At 36.6% G+C, this 12,570-nt stretch overlaps 1 protein-coding gene across 2 annotated transcripts in view; it reads left to right on the plus strand.

Moving 5' to 3' along the window:
• Positions 1 to 10,869: 10,869 nt before the first annotated feature.
• The window catches only part of LOC124639328 (uncharacterized protein CG3556), a 97,983-nt gene continuing 96,282 nt past the window's right edge, over positions 10,870 to 12,570 (plus strand). For both annotated transcript variants that reach the window (XM_047176632.1, XM_047176633.1), the window contains exon 1: positions 10,870 to 11,061. The gene's annotated coding sequence lies outside the window, so the exon portion shown is untranslated. The remainder of the gene's footprint in view (positions 11,062 to 12,570) is intronic.

A 12,570-nucleotide genomic window follows, 5' to 3' on the forward strand; every position in this document is an offset into this window, starting at 1 on the left:
AAGTTGCACCACGTTATCTCGAAGCTCAATAAGTTTCACTCGGTATCGCTGACAATTGGCTCCGAAACACTATATTGTGATACTAAGTTTATAGCTGATAAACATCTGATTCCTCTTGAAGCTGATTATTTCTAAGGAAGTATCAGTTTGTAGAACACTGTTAGTATAAAGACGTAAATGACCATATTTTTTTAGAAGTCTGCGTATATACGAAAAAGTAGCGTAAGTTAAAATGTAGCCTACCTCCGTGTCTTTTTTGGAACGCCAGGACTATAGAGTTTAAGACCATAAGAATTATTTTTCCCGCTCGTGTCGGTTTGCCATCCAATCGGGTTATGAGAGTGAACGAAAAGTGAGTGCACTTGTGCACTATAATATATCCTGTGCAGCTGGCTGATTTTATATGAAAACAGCCGCCGTGGGCGAAATCGGTCTTGGACGCCACTATTTATTTTTATCAGCTGAGTTCAACAACATATCTTATACTTACGGCCCTTTCACACGGCAGTCCAGTTTTTTGCAGGATACCGTTTTTTGCAGGATCCCGTTTGATCGCAAAAGATATTATATGTTAGCGTTCACACGAGCAAACCGCATGCAGGATCCTGCAAAATGCTGTTCCCGTCGATTTGTGCGATTCGGTTTTGTCACTTTAAACTGGATCGTTTGTCCAGTCAAAAGCGGGAATCCTGCAAAAACGGACGCTGTGTTCACACGTAGTTCAGTTTTGCAGGATACAGTAAACTGCCGGTCCCGCAAAACTGGACTGCCATGTGAAAGGGCTGTTACATAACATGCCTTTTTTGTGAGCTATGTGAAAAAATTAACCTATGTACTGCGTAACAATTACATATTTACATTCAAAACTACATACAATTTTAATGTACCTAAGCGCCAAAAACTGCACCGTATACACAAACTTTTTTAATAACGCGAATGCACACGATTGGCATAAAGCATGTGCTCCTCAATGCAGATGTAAATGCTGAGTCGAAACTTTTGTGTTACAACTACGCTTTTATGTTCTCCTGGTAGAACACTTGTTGGTATTTCAATGAAAACCTTTTGTTTTTCGTTTTCTGTGTTGTATGTAAATAATAATATGTTGGATAGAAAAAGATGAATTATTTTCCGTGATTGTTTTGCTGTGTAGAAAATCGGAAAGAATAGTAGCTTTAAATGGCTTATGATATCCTGGTTTATCATCCGTGTGCTACGTTATTTCAGTTCTGTCCACACAGTTAGATTACGTAATTGATTTAGGATTTTCAATAGCAGAAGAAAATAATAAAATAGCGTAATATTTTTTTTTGCAGTAATGATAAAATAATAAATCGTGTCGAATTTTCTGTATTTGTTTTTTCAGTACATTTAAAAGTATCTGAAAATCTTCATAGTATTATATATTTAGGTAACAAGCCATTGGATAGTGCACTGCACTCGTACAAATTGAAACAAGTGAATTCGGAACGTTTTGCCGAGCGAACCGTTCGGCTTACTACTACTTACATTTGTTTTTAAGTCTAACTACAAATGGAACATAGTATGTAGCCCAAGAACACTAGAAGTAAATTAAAACTTGAAGTCGTATTGTTACTAAATTATATGTAGGGTTTATTTTTTATATTAAGTAAGAACAGGGAAATATTTCAATTTTAACACCCTAAATTACCACAAGAACCCATTATTTTCTGTTGTTTTTGTGTAAGTATATAACTTACACAAAAACAACAGAAAATAATGGGTTTAATGGCGTCACTCCCAAAGGAATCCTCAATCCGTATCTATTAATTAATCATCGTTATGTAAGAGGCTTTATTAAATGAACGGCTTTTAAAAAAGTTGGTGATACATATTTTGGTGTAATTCTTCGATACTCAGTTTTTCCAGAACCTATGCTTAATAAAGAGTTTGTCGAAGCTAGTAAGAAGCCCTCCCACACAATATTTCGTGGCTAATATATGATCAATAAATATTGTTCACATAATACGATGTTTACGAACAATTGGTAATGGATATAAATTAGTAGGCAGCAAACAAAGGCGGCCGCCGGCTTTCAAACTTGCACTGCCTCTCGATGCAAGTTTAATGCGCGTGACATACTGTTGTATCAATAGACATACCAAGAGTAAATATCAGACGCATATGTTTATTGTTTACATAAGTATATACCACTTAATCGTTGATATAAAATCGTGAAGAAGCACACTTTAAAACGTTAAATATTACATGAGACAACCGTCAAAAGACGCCTACCTTTTACCACGACCTATGTGTGTTTATTGACATTAAGAAGTGACAAGAGCAACAAACTCCTTAGCAATATTATAACTAAACCGATAGTCTAAAGTAGGGATAAGGATTACATGGAGCGTCTGCCTATCTGATCTCTTCAACCTTATTGGGCTACCTGATGCTCCTTGTTGAAACTGATTGTCACACTATCCTCCTTCTGACATCCTAACACGATTGCACGGCACGACAGCCGGCAACCCACCAATTTGACGTGCCATCCTCAACCCGGTTCCCCAACCTACCTCCCAGTATGTATCCGCAAGCAATGCATCTCCCATTCGGTGCAGTAAAGTAGCGCATGTAATGCACTCTTGAGTTCTACTGTTCGCTGCGTTTAAGACGAGGATTAGTTAAACTACGCCGCATTAAACTCTTACTAAGTGTTTTACAATAGAACTTGTTCAGTAATGTACCTGCGCTCATACTTCAGAAACTCAAGGATTAAGCCGTGAAAATTGCTAAGTTTTTCAGAGTGTGGAAGTACGGGAATTTTGGTAATTAAACTTCGCTTTAATTTTTTTTTTATATTTTATAGTATTTTATAATTAGGTAAATATTCATTACCACACGGCAAAAGAAGCAAGGAACCTTTCTCTATACTGCAACTGCAAAAAGCTTATCAGCAGAAAGAAATAATGCGAGCACACACGAACATTGAACGCGCCTGATAATAAAAATAACACGTTAAAGCTAACACATGCGCGTTGCTATTTGCTCCTATATCACTAGTAGGCGCTATGAACGAAGCGTCGCACGCGAGCCTACCTACTCGTATTACAAATCTTACGTACACATACTTTACCTACATCGTAAAATCCTTATGCAAACTGGATACGTATTGGAGCCATAGATTGTGGAATGAGGTTCCATAATCCGTGTTTTGGAATGATTATGTTCGAAGAAATATAATAATTTGTAAGTTAGATTTAAGTTATCCCTCTTAAACTTTAATTTATTTTAAGAAGGTTGGTATTTGCTACGCATGCAGTTTTTATCAAGAGAAAAGGTTATGGAAAGTTTAATACGCATATATTTTTTAATTTATGCTTCTAAGGATCAAGTTTGAACATTACATCTAATCTTATCTGCCTCTAGATTAAGACTGTGAAAAGCCTAATCAGTAGAACTTATTTTTGGTTACCTATTAGTTTTCATTCTTGTCTAAAACATTTCCGAGGTCTATACAATTCTACAAGGCTCATAAATCTTCGTTAGTAATCAGTAGTGTTAATTACTTAACAATAATTAAACGTGTTCACTAATCCGTTACATTGCTAGGATTAGAAGATAGCGGGGATTATTCTACGTGATATATGGGTTACGAATTGTTGTGGTAATAATTTGCCCAATTATCTGATATAGGACAGGTTAAGGTGCATTGGCTACGGCCAGTTTATGGATGGGTGACCGTCTTCTTGAGATTTTTGAGAAGGAAACATATGATATATATTATATTACGGCCGTAATACACACTTTAGATCTAGTACCTAGTAACGAGCACACGGACGAAGTCATGGATGAAATGCATGTCAGAACTCTTTCTAAAAATAACTTATTCTCTAATGTAATGTAACTTAATTTCTATCTAGATTTTTATCACTTATGGCTACCCTTCCGTAACAACATTTTTAAATCTACAAGTTTCGTTTACTACGAGAAAGCGTAGCACCGCTACGAACGTAGCCTATTTCCTACGATTTTATTATTTTGTTTTAAAACATGAAAAAATTCAAAGAAAACTAAAGTACCATTTTACCTTATCAAAAGTAACCAAATAAGCTTTATGGATACACCTATATTAACCAAGTATAACGCTGTCAAATTACCATCAAACGTCCACTATCTTGTCTGAGACCTTTTGTTTATGAAATAATATAATAATAGACAATAGTGATGTCTAGACGTTGTCTGAAGGTGTATTGTCTTTGTAAATATAATAGATCGTTGGTAGGTGTCGCTGGGATCGTAAATGTAGATAAATATAGTGGTTTTTAAAGGTTAAATAAAGTATTGCGGTCAAAAGTCAATACTATAATATAATAAAGAAGAATTTTTTTTTTGTTTGTTTGTTTTTACCCCAAGAACTCTGAAAAAAAATTTTTTTTACTGTTAGCTACACTCTTCCCGATTAACATAGGCTGTATTTTATCCCGGTACGGGTTGTAGTTCCATGGGACTCGGAAACCGCGAGAAAGCGGCTAGTACGTAGATACCTAATATATATTTTTTTACTCATAAACTATTCGACTATTGCAGTCATCTCTACATCACTCACCCTTCAGTTCACTTATCTTTTTATATCCAATCTATTAAATTACAAACATAACTTAAGTAATGTATATTTTACTACGCAACTATCAAACTGCACTCACATTTATCGACATGTCTCACATTTATCGATATGTCTTACATGTCTCATCACTAGTCAAGTGTTTACCTATGTTGATATTGACAAAATGGCGGCTTTACGACTCGTACCACGAAGGGGTGAGCACATAAGTAGCTGACACCTGTAGCAGTGTAATTTATTGGAACACTTTGACGAGCTAATATAAGATATTTAGATAACAGAGTAGGGTCCCCCCTTTATGGCAGAACTTTTTATGGCATAATCTTATTTTGCATACCAACAGTTGGCATAACCTTCATTTCGCAGAAAATCGTGTGGCATACACTCATTTCGCATAATTTAAAAACGCATAATTTTGGCAAGCAGAATCATCTTTAGGCATAAATTTCATATTCATAATACTTAAATAGTAGAAACATCATTTAGCAGAAAGTTGTCAGTCAGAATTTCCTTGTTTTAAATGTTTAAATGTTTTGTTTCTTTTTTTGTTATTTTATTCTAATTGATTTATATGATTCAAGCATGTTTTGTTTCTTTTTTGTTATTTTATTCTAATTAATTTATATCATTCAATAAAACAGTTGGTTGTCAAGTATTATGTGATTTTTATTTTCCTGTAAGAAGCCTGCAAACAAGCCTGTAGCATGGAAGCATGCAAGCAAGCATGCAGAATGCAAGCAGGCATGCAGTATGGAAGTAAGCATGCAACATGGAGCAAGCATGGCTTCTGTCACGGCTCCGGCGCTGCGGGGCTCCGGCGGTACCATGCGAGCTTATCGTCGCAGATGGTTTTCACGCTCACCACCGCAGCTTCGGCTTACTGGCCGGCTCCGCCGGCCAGCCTCAGCCGCGTCGGCAAGCGTTAAAACTACCTGCGCCTCAGCTCGCAGGCCGCCTCGCCCCTCCGCGCCTACGCGGTTTTGAATTGCACTCTAGGGGTAGGGCAGACAAGACTACGTGGAGTCGGTTTTGCAGCGATTCGTTTTCGTTACTAGCTTCAATTTTTAATACAATGTTTTTTAATTGAAGGTTATAAATGGCAATTTGCTAAATAAATTGAATCTAAATTAAATTCTTCCATCTTCATAGTACGCCAAATGAGATTATACCAAATAATAGTTTCTCAAAATATACATTATGCGAAACGAAATAATGCGAAACTCTAACTATGCCAAAAGCAATTATGCGAAATAAAATTCTGCCATCTTAAAAGTATGCAACTGTAAATTTGGGCATATAAATATTCGGTGAAACAATAATTATGCTAAATATTTTTTATGCCTTAAAAACATTCGTTGAAAAAAAATTATGCCAAGTGTGTTATGCCAAATAAAATTCGGCCAAATAAAATTCTGCCAGATAGAAGGAACCCAACAGAGTAACTAATATCGAATGCTTGATTTGCATCAATGAAGTTAACCAAGCCTAAGATGTTCTCTCATATAGAGGTAGGTACTTGTAGGTACATATAGGTAGATCAACCAAATATGAAGTTCAATTACATGCTTTTAAAAAAAAAAACTGAACAAAAAAACTGTGGAGTCACTGAAAGAATGATAATGCAGTAGAGCGCATTCGACCAGTAGTAATTCCATTCTTTCGAAAAATCTTTCAACTTACATCTGCACGGCTTCGATATCCAAACGCAGACTCCAACATAATGAAAGCACATATTGCAGACACATGAATCTTTAGTTAGACCGCCGAAGTTTGATAAAAAGATCCTCAAGCCAGTCTCGGGGTTTAACGAATAAGAGAGTAAAGTCGTTAGCTTACGTCCCGGGGGACATAGCCTGACTTGTGGCGTGTCCACTGTCTGTGAGCTTGTAAGTCTGTAGCGTAAGGGATATCCTTTGCGAATTATGGTGCCCTGATACTTGAGTATTTATTGAGATGCTCTGTTGGCTGTATGTTCGCCGGGGTTTTTTTTTCATTATTTTATAGTGGTGAAGAAAGAAAGTTCGCTGTTAAAGAAATGCATATTTTCTGCACCCGGATAAAAAAATCTTCCGTCTTTTATAGCGGGTACCATTTTCTCTTTAAATAATAATTGATCTCCTATAACTTGTACCAGTCTAAGCTTACAATGAATGGAATATTATCATACATTTAATATTACGAGTTCGTAGTAATTCTATTGAGATAACCTACATTTACTTACCAAATTCTTACGTACTTAGTTTAAAATTCACTTTGGACAACAACGGCTATTTATACATAGTGTCTTAGAAATATGTTAAAAAATACTCCTGCTCATTTTGCTGTTTTTTTACCATGATGTTCGACTACATATCTGATCTTCTCTTAAAGAATATTCTAAACTCCGATACAACTCTTTCCTTGGCGATGATAAAACTAAAGCAAGCAATTACTCTGCTGTGTAGAGCGCTGGCTGCGATTTTGTAAATCCAGTATATCTTCAGCACGTGACTGGAATACTGACTATGTGTATTGGCTCTGTTTTGCTAACGTTACTAGGAAAACATACCTGAAGAGAAGAGGTAAGTATAAAATTAAAAACACTGCTTATGGTGACAGCTGTAAACTAAAAATCTGTTGAACTGATTTTAGATGAAATAAAAAGACCGGTACAGACCGGTTAGACTGGAAGCCGACCCCAACATAGTTGGGAAAAGGCTCGGAGGATGGATGGAAAAAGACCGGTACAGAGATTCCTGGCTATTTTTATACTAGTCCCTAAAGTTGGTTATAAGCCCCAAGTAAAAAGGTACTCTAGGCATAAAATGGGCTGTGTTATCAACAGCCCAAATCCCTAACAATCAAAAACTTAATCGCAGCCCAAAAGACTTAATACCAGTTGTATCTCAACTGAAAACAAACTTTTAATTCATTACATTAGAGACGATAGGTGCGCCCCCCATGGCCGTTCGCCCAAAACTTGCGGCAACGTTCAACTAAAGAAACGAACTTTATTAATCAAAGTTAACTAATACAGATTTAATGTTACTGTTCGGGTCAGCAGGCCTCCGGGGTTTAATCACTAGATTAAACTCAGTTTAATTGTGTGAGCGATCTTAGGGGTCCTTACAACAGCTGTTAAGGTGGGGTTCTTAGGAAGTGGTACCAGGCTTGCAGAAAGCTGTGATGATGTTATTAGAGTATTTTCGTGAAGAAAGATGGCCAGTTTTTTTAGATTTGTTGGGTAATGCAAACGCAACATAACATTCAAATGAATCCACGTAACTATCGCACTCAATCAAATTTTATTCAACTTTGAGCTCACCAACAACAAAAAAATACATAGTTTGTAAAGCTACGTATTTTTCTAAAGTCACCTGATCCGATTTTGAAAATTATTTAACCTAATAAGCTAGACTATTTTCTTTTTTCAAGGCTACATTCTATCCTTGTAGGGGAAGAACTAAACAGAATACACCAGTCTCTTCGGTTTCTTTAATTTATTCCTAAACAAAAAGAAAGCAACAAAAAATGTAATTAGTCCCCAATGTTAAGGAAATTTATTTTCAAAGTGGCTAGCTCGTTGACCTGGAAAAACAGCTACTTGCTGTCTGTTAAGGGCTGACTGTATATCGAGTTTTGTGTGGGGTTTTTTTAGGACAGTGTTTTAAGTTAAGGTTTATTTTTATTTAAATTATTCTGATATTTCAGAAAAATTTGCTCAACCTACAGTCTGGTCCGAATGACACTGAAAGATGTTTAATTATATAGATAATAAATTAATTAGGTACAAACACACAGTCTAGAGTCCGAGACATACCTATATCTGGGTTCCGCGAGTAGTTCCTTCGGAACCCGGGTGGAATCTCGAAGAACGGCTAGTAAAAATATGAAAACCAGTATAGGGGTACCGAATGTTTTGTGCAGTTGACAGAGTTTTCAAGAGAAAATTGTGTTGTTTATACTGACAGCATTTTTCAACTGCACCAAAAAAACGGTCGGGATATACCTATTTACTAACACTTCGATATTTAAATTGTTCAGCCAGTTGTAACGTTTGCGTAGACAATGTCTGAACCAGCCCTTACAGTCGGTGGTCAGACGGGCGGAAGTAATGGCTTTTTACTATAAAAACATTTCAGTGTCAGAGCCCAAAGTTTTTCGCTCATTTAAATGTTAAACGCTCGATGTTTCATTATTTTTTAATTAAATCTGTACACCACCTTTGACTGTCTGCTCAAAATGGTAGAATGTTTTCAAAGAGGTTTATGTCTGGTAAATAAATAAGAATCATTTTGCTCACGGATAGTAGTTCTACGTAGCCTTATCTTAACCAGTGCTTTACATGGAGTGTTTGCCTATTTGAACTCCCAGATTTTCGGGCAAGCCGATACTTCTGGTAAGACAATCAACCAAACATCAAGGTTGGAATATTGGGCTTATATTAATGCCAATTCTATTTCATTCATGTTTATTTTATATAAGTGAAGAAATTCTCAGCTGAAATGTTTTTCACATTTTCAGTACTTGTACTTATAGCACTAGTTAAGAAAAAACAATTCAAGTAAATTCCAAAGTTGGATGCTCATAAATACAAATAATTAATGAGAGTAATAATAAACGGCCGATTTCGGCCACGGCGGCTGTTCCCATTTAAGGAGATCAGCCAGCTGCGTAGGACATATTATAGTGCACCAGCATTTGCGCAGACACAAGTGCACTCCCTATTCCTTCACCCTCATAACCCGATGGGACCGCAATCCGACACGACCGGAGAGAGATCAAGCGCAGGACCGACATTTACGTGCTCTCTGATGCACGGGTGAATCAATCACCGACTTCCAGACTACAGGCTGCTTTGTGAAAGTTTAAGAAAACCCACAAAGCGATTTCGGCCCGACCCGGGAATCGAACCCGAGACCTCGAGCACAGCAGCCGCGCTTGCGACCACTAGACCAACGAGGCAGTCAGTTAATGAAAGTATTCCAAAACCCACTTACTTTAGAAGTTATTTTTCACAACAACGTTTCCTTTTACATAGCACACCCAGAAAGCGATTTTCCCAAAATTGGGGTTACCGGCGCCCCTATAAATTGCTGTGACGAACGTTTGCCAGCCGATTGACAGTCGCAGCATAACTTTATTACGTCAAACTCATTACAGGCACTTACAGGTGAATTTTGTTTGTCTGTTTGTATGTCTGTTATTTAGATGTTAAGCTTTATGGCCTACCTAGATTTGGATTTTAATTAAGTTCGTGTGCCAGTTAATGTATTTTATATTGATAGAACAAGCGATTCACCCCGGTTATGTATAATATGAACTATGGTTTTAATACCTTTATTAAATTCAGGATTACATTAATGACAGTGATGCCTGGCGTTAAATTAATATTGTTTTTTCTTTTTCTCTGCACATGTGGCTTCCCCGGCGACCGGGACACGGGAGTGCCTCCGCCCAGACCAGCCAAGCCCAAGCCAGCAAGACCCCAAATTGCATTATATAATAACTTGGATACCCAATATATTTTTACTTTGAATTGTATAAATTATTTTTCGAGTAACGATTACACTAAAATTATTTTGTATAATTTATTAATACATTTTTAGCTCAATTTGGATTGTATAACATTCTCAGGACTAGATAGAAAACTGTATGTTTGTAATTATTTTTATTTTCTTTTAAAAAGAGTGTCCATGGAGTTTCTTGCCGGTTCTTCTCCATGAGACCAACTCTTTGGAACCGTGCACCTAACTTTGACGTTTCGAAAGAGCTTTCATAGGCCTATTTGAAATAAAAAAATTTGAGTTTGAGTTTGAGTTTGAGTTTTTAACATTATTTTATAAAAGTGCGTCCAAGAAAATTAATCTGAAGTTTTTGAGTTTATTACAGACTGACAATCAGTAAAATACATGTGTTTTTGAATTCTCTGTGAGGTATACTTCTGTAGTTAATTCAACCAGTTCACAAATTTGTAATATAAGTTCATAACAACAGCCTATGTTCGCGTACCTAATCGTCTTACACCAGCATGAACCCTGGTCCATACATAGGCACGATTACATTTACAATACCGCCGAGCAAAATGATAGACCCCAGTGAATCAGCGGCCGCTTATATCATACGTAAGTCAGACAAGATGCATGCAACAAACAAAAATACACCTTATGATGTACAATAAAAAGACACAATTCCAACAAACCAACTCCAATCTACTAAATAACTAACGAATCAAGACGAAGAAGGTCAAAACTGCGACGGAAATTAGAAGAATAGGTCTTTATTGCCAGCGAGAGGAGTATGCAGACGCGTTGCATCGGGGGGTTGAAACAACCCTCCGAGTTCCTCCGAAAATTGTTCAGTCTACGCCAGTCCGGGGGGCAGGACGGACGCTACGCGCGCGCTTACGAATTTCCCGAACTTTACATTCCATATTTGAATCAGTGTTTTTTTATTTTTACTTTTTTATTCGGAGGACAATCGACACCGGCTCTGAGGTAAGTGCAGTTAAATATTCATAATTCCCGAAGGATAAATGTGTTCGGCTAATTAAACGATTCGGTTTTTTGTGTTTTACGATTAAACTTCGGTAGTTAATCCAAAGGTTTTCCGCCGGGAGAGCTTATTAAAAAAGTTGAAGTTTAGGCGGCGTGTTTAAAAAGTCATCGGAGAGTATTTAAAACGTTTTGGGCAGGAGAATTCTTAATTTTATGGTTTTGCTACATTAAACATTCAGGGGATCTAATTTGGCAGTATTGTTTTACGTTTGACTTTCTTTATAATTAATAGCTTTTCATTTGTCTTGTTAGACAAATTAAAAGTTCGTTTCATTAATTTATTTTCTACTTTAACATATAAATGTGCTTAAAGTACATGAAATTTTATATTTCAAACTGTTTGTATTTTAAGCACATTCCCAAAAGGAAGGCATAAAATATTGTTTGTGATTTTTAGTCATGTTGCAATCGGTAGGTAACATTGAAAAAAAAAAACGCAAACTTTAAATTTTAATACAAAGGTTATTACTACTAAAATAAACGTTATAAACTTTATATCGGTAACGTAAATATTACCCCAGCAAATTAAATAACGGGCCTTAAATGGGCACGCGGTAATTGTGTATCGCACCCTAATAACGTGGAAATCTGACGGCACACAGCAGCCTGAAATATTGCCTGCAGATAAGCCTGAAATTAACACCTCTAGCTCACAAACATACGTACATATTATATCTGTTTGAGAACTAAATTGTGGTATCTATAATTAGTTTTGTCTGTACTAAGATGATTTTGTTACTTTGAATACTAGACGTATTCAAAGTATGTATGTAGGTACCAAAGTAATTTTGTCTCATCATCATCATCATCATCTCAGCCATAGGACGTCCACTGCTGAACATAGGCCTCCCCCTTTGATCTCCACAGATACCTGTTGGAAGCGACCTGCATCCAGCGTCCATTTTGTCTCACCTACGTAAAATAATAGTTCATTATTTATGTAGGTATTTGATAGTGTGTACAAGATATTAATGGCAATTAGTAGATACTAGCTGTTGCCCGCAACTTCGTCTGCGTGGGCAATATAGAATCGTCAAAATACTATTTATCCCGTAGGTGCATTCTTTCACGTGACAGTATAATTAGGATTAGCACTTAGCAGTCGCATAGATTCATTGATCAAGGTTGTGTTGTGGATGTGACCATTTATCTAAACAAAAGAAGTAAAGTTTGTGTCGTTGTTCAGCCAATTTGGAAAATTATTACGTATGTTGCGTAAGTAATTTTCACAGGAAACAGCTATAATCTATGTCTACATGCTTTGAGTCTGACAAAGCTGTCATTTGTACATTTTCTGCAGCTGCTGCGACTATTCAGAAGCCAGAAAGTCTGTCAGTCTTACCATAATATGGATATCGTCTTGTGTAGTTGACTGGATTGTAGATAGGTAGTCGCTCCAAGCAAAATATTGGTACTCAAACAGATTCGGTGACTGGAAGCCAACACCAA

The sequence above is a fragment of the Helicoverpa zea genome, chromosome 19 (genome assembly GCF_022581195.2).
Source record: "Helicoverpa zea isolate HzStark_Cry1AcR chromosome 19, ilHelZeax1.1, whole genome shotgun sequence".
NCBI lineage: Eukaryota > Metazoa > Arthropoda > Insecta > Lepidoptera > Noctuidae > Helicoverpa > Helicoverpa zea.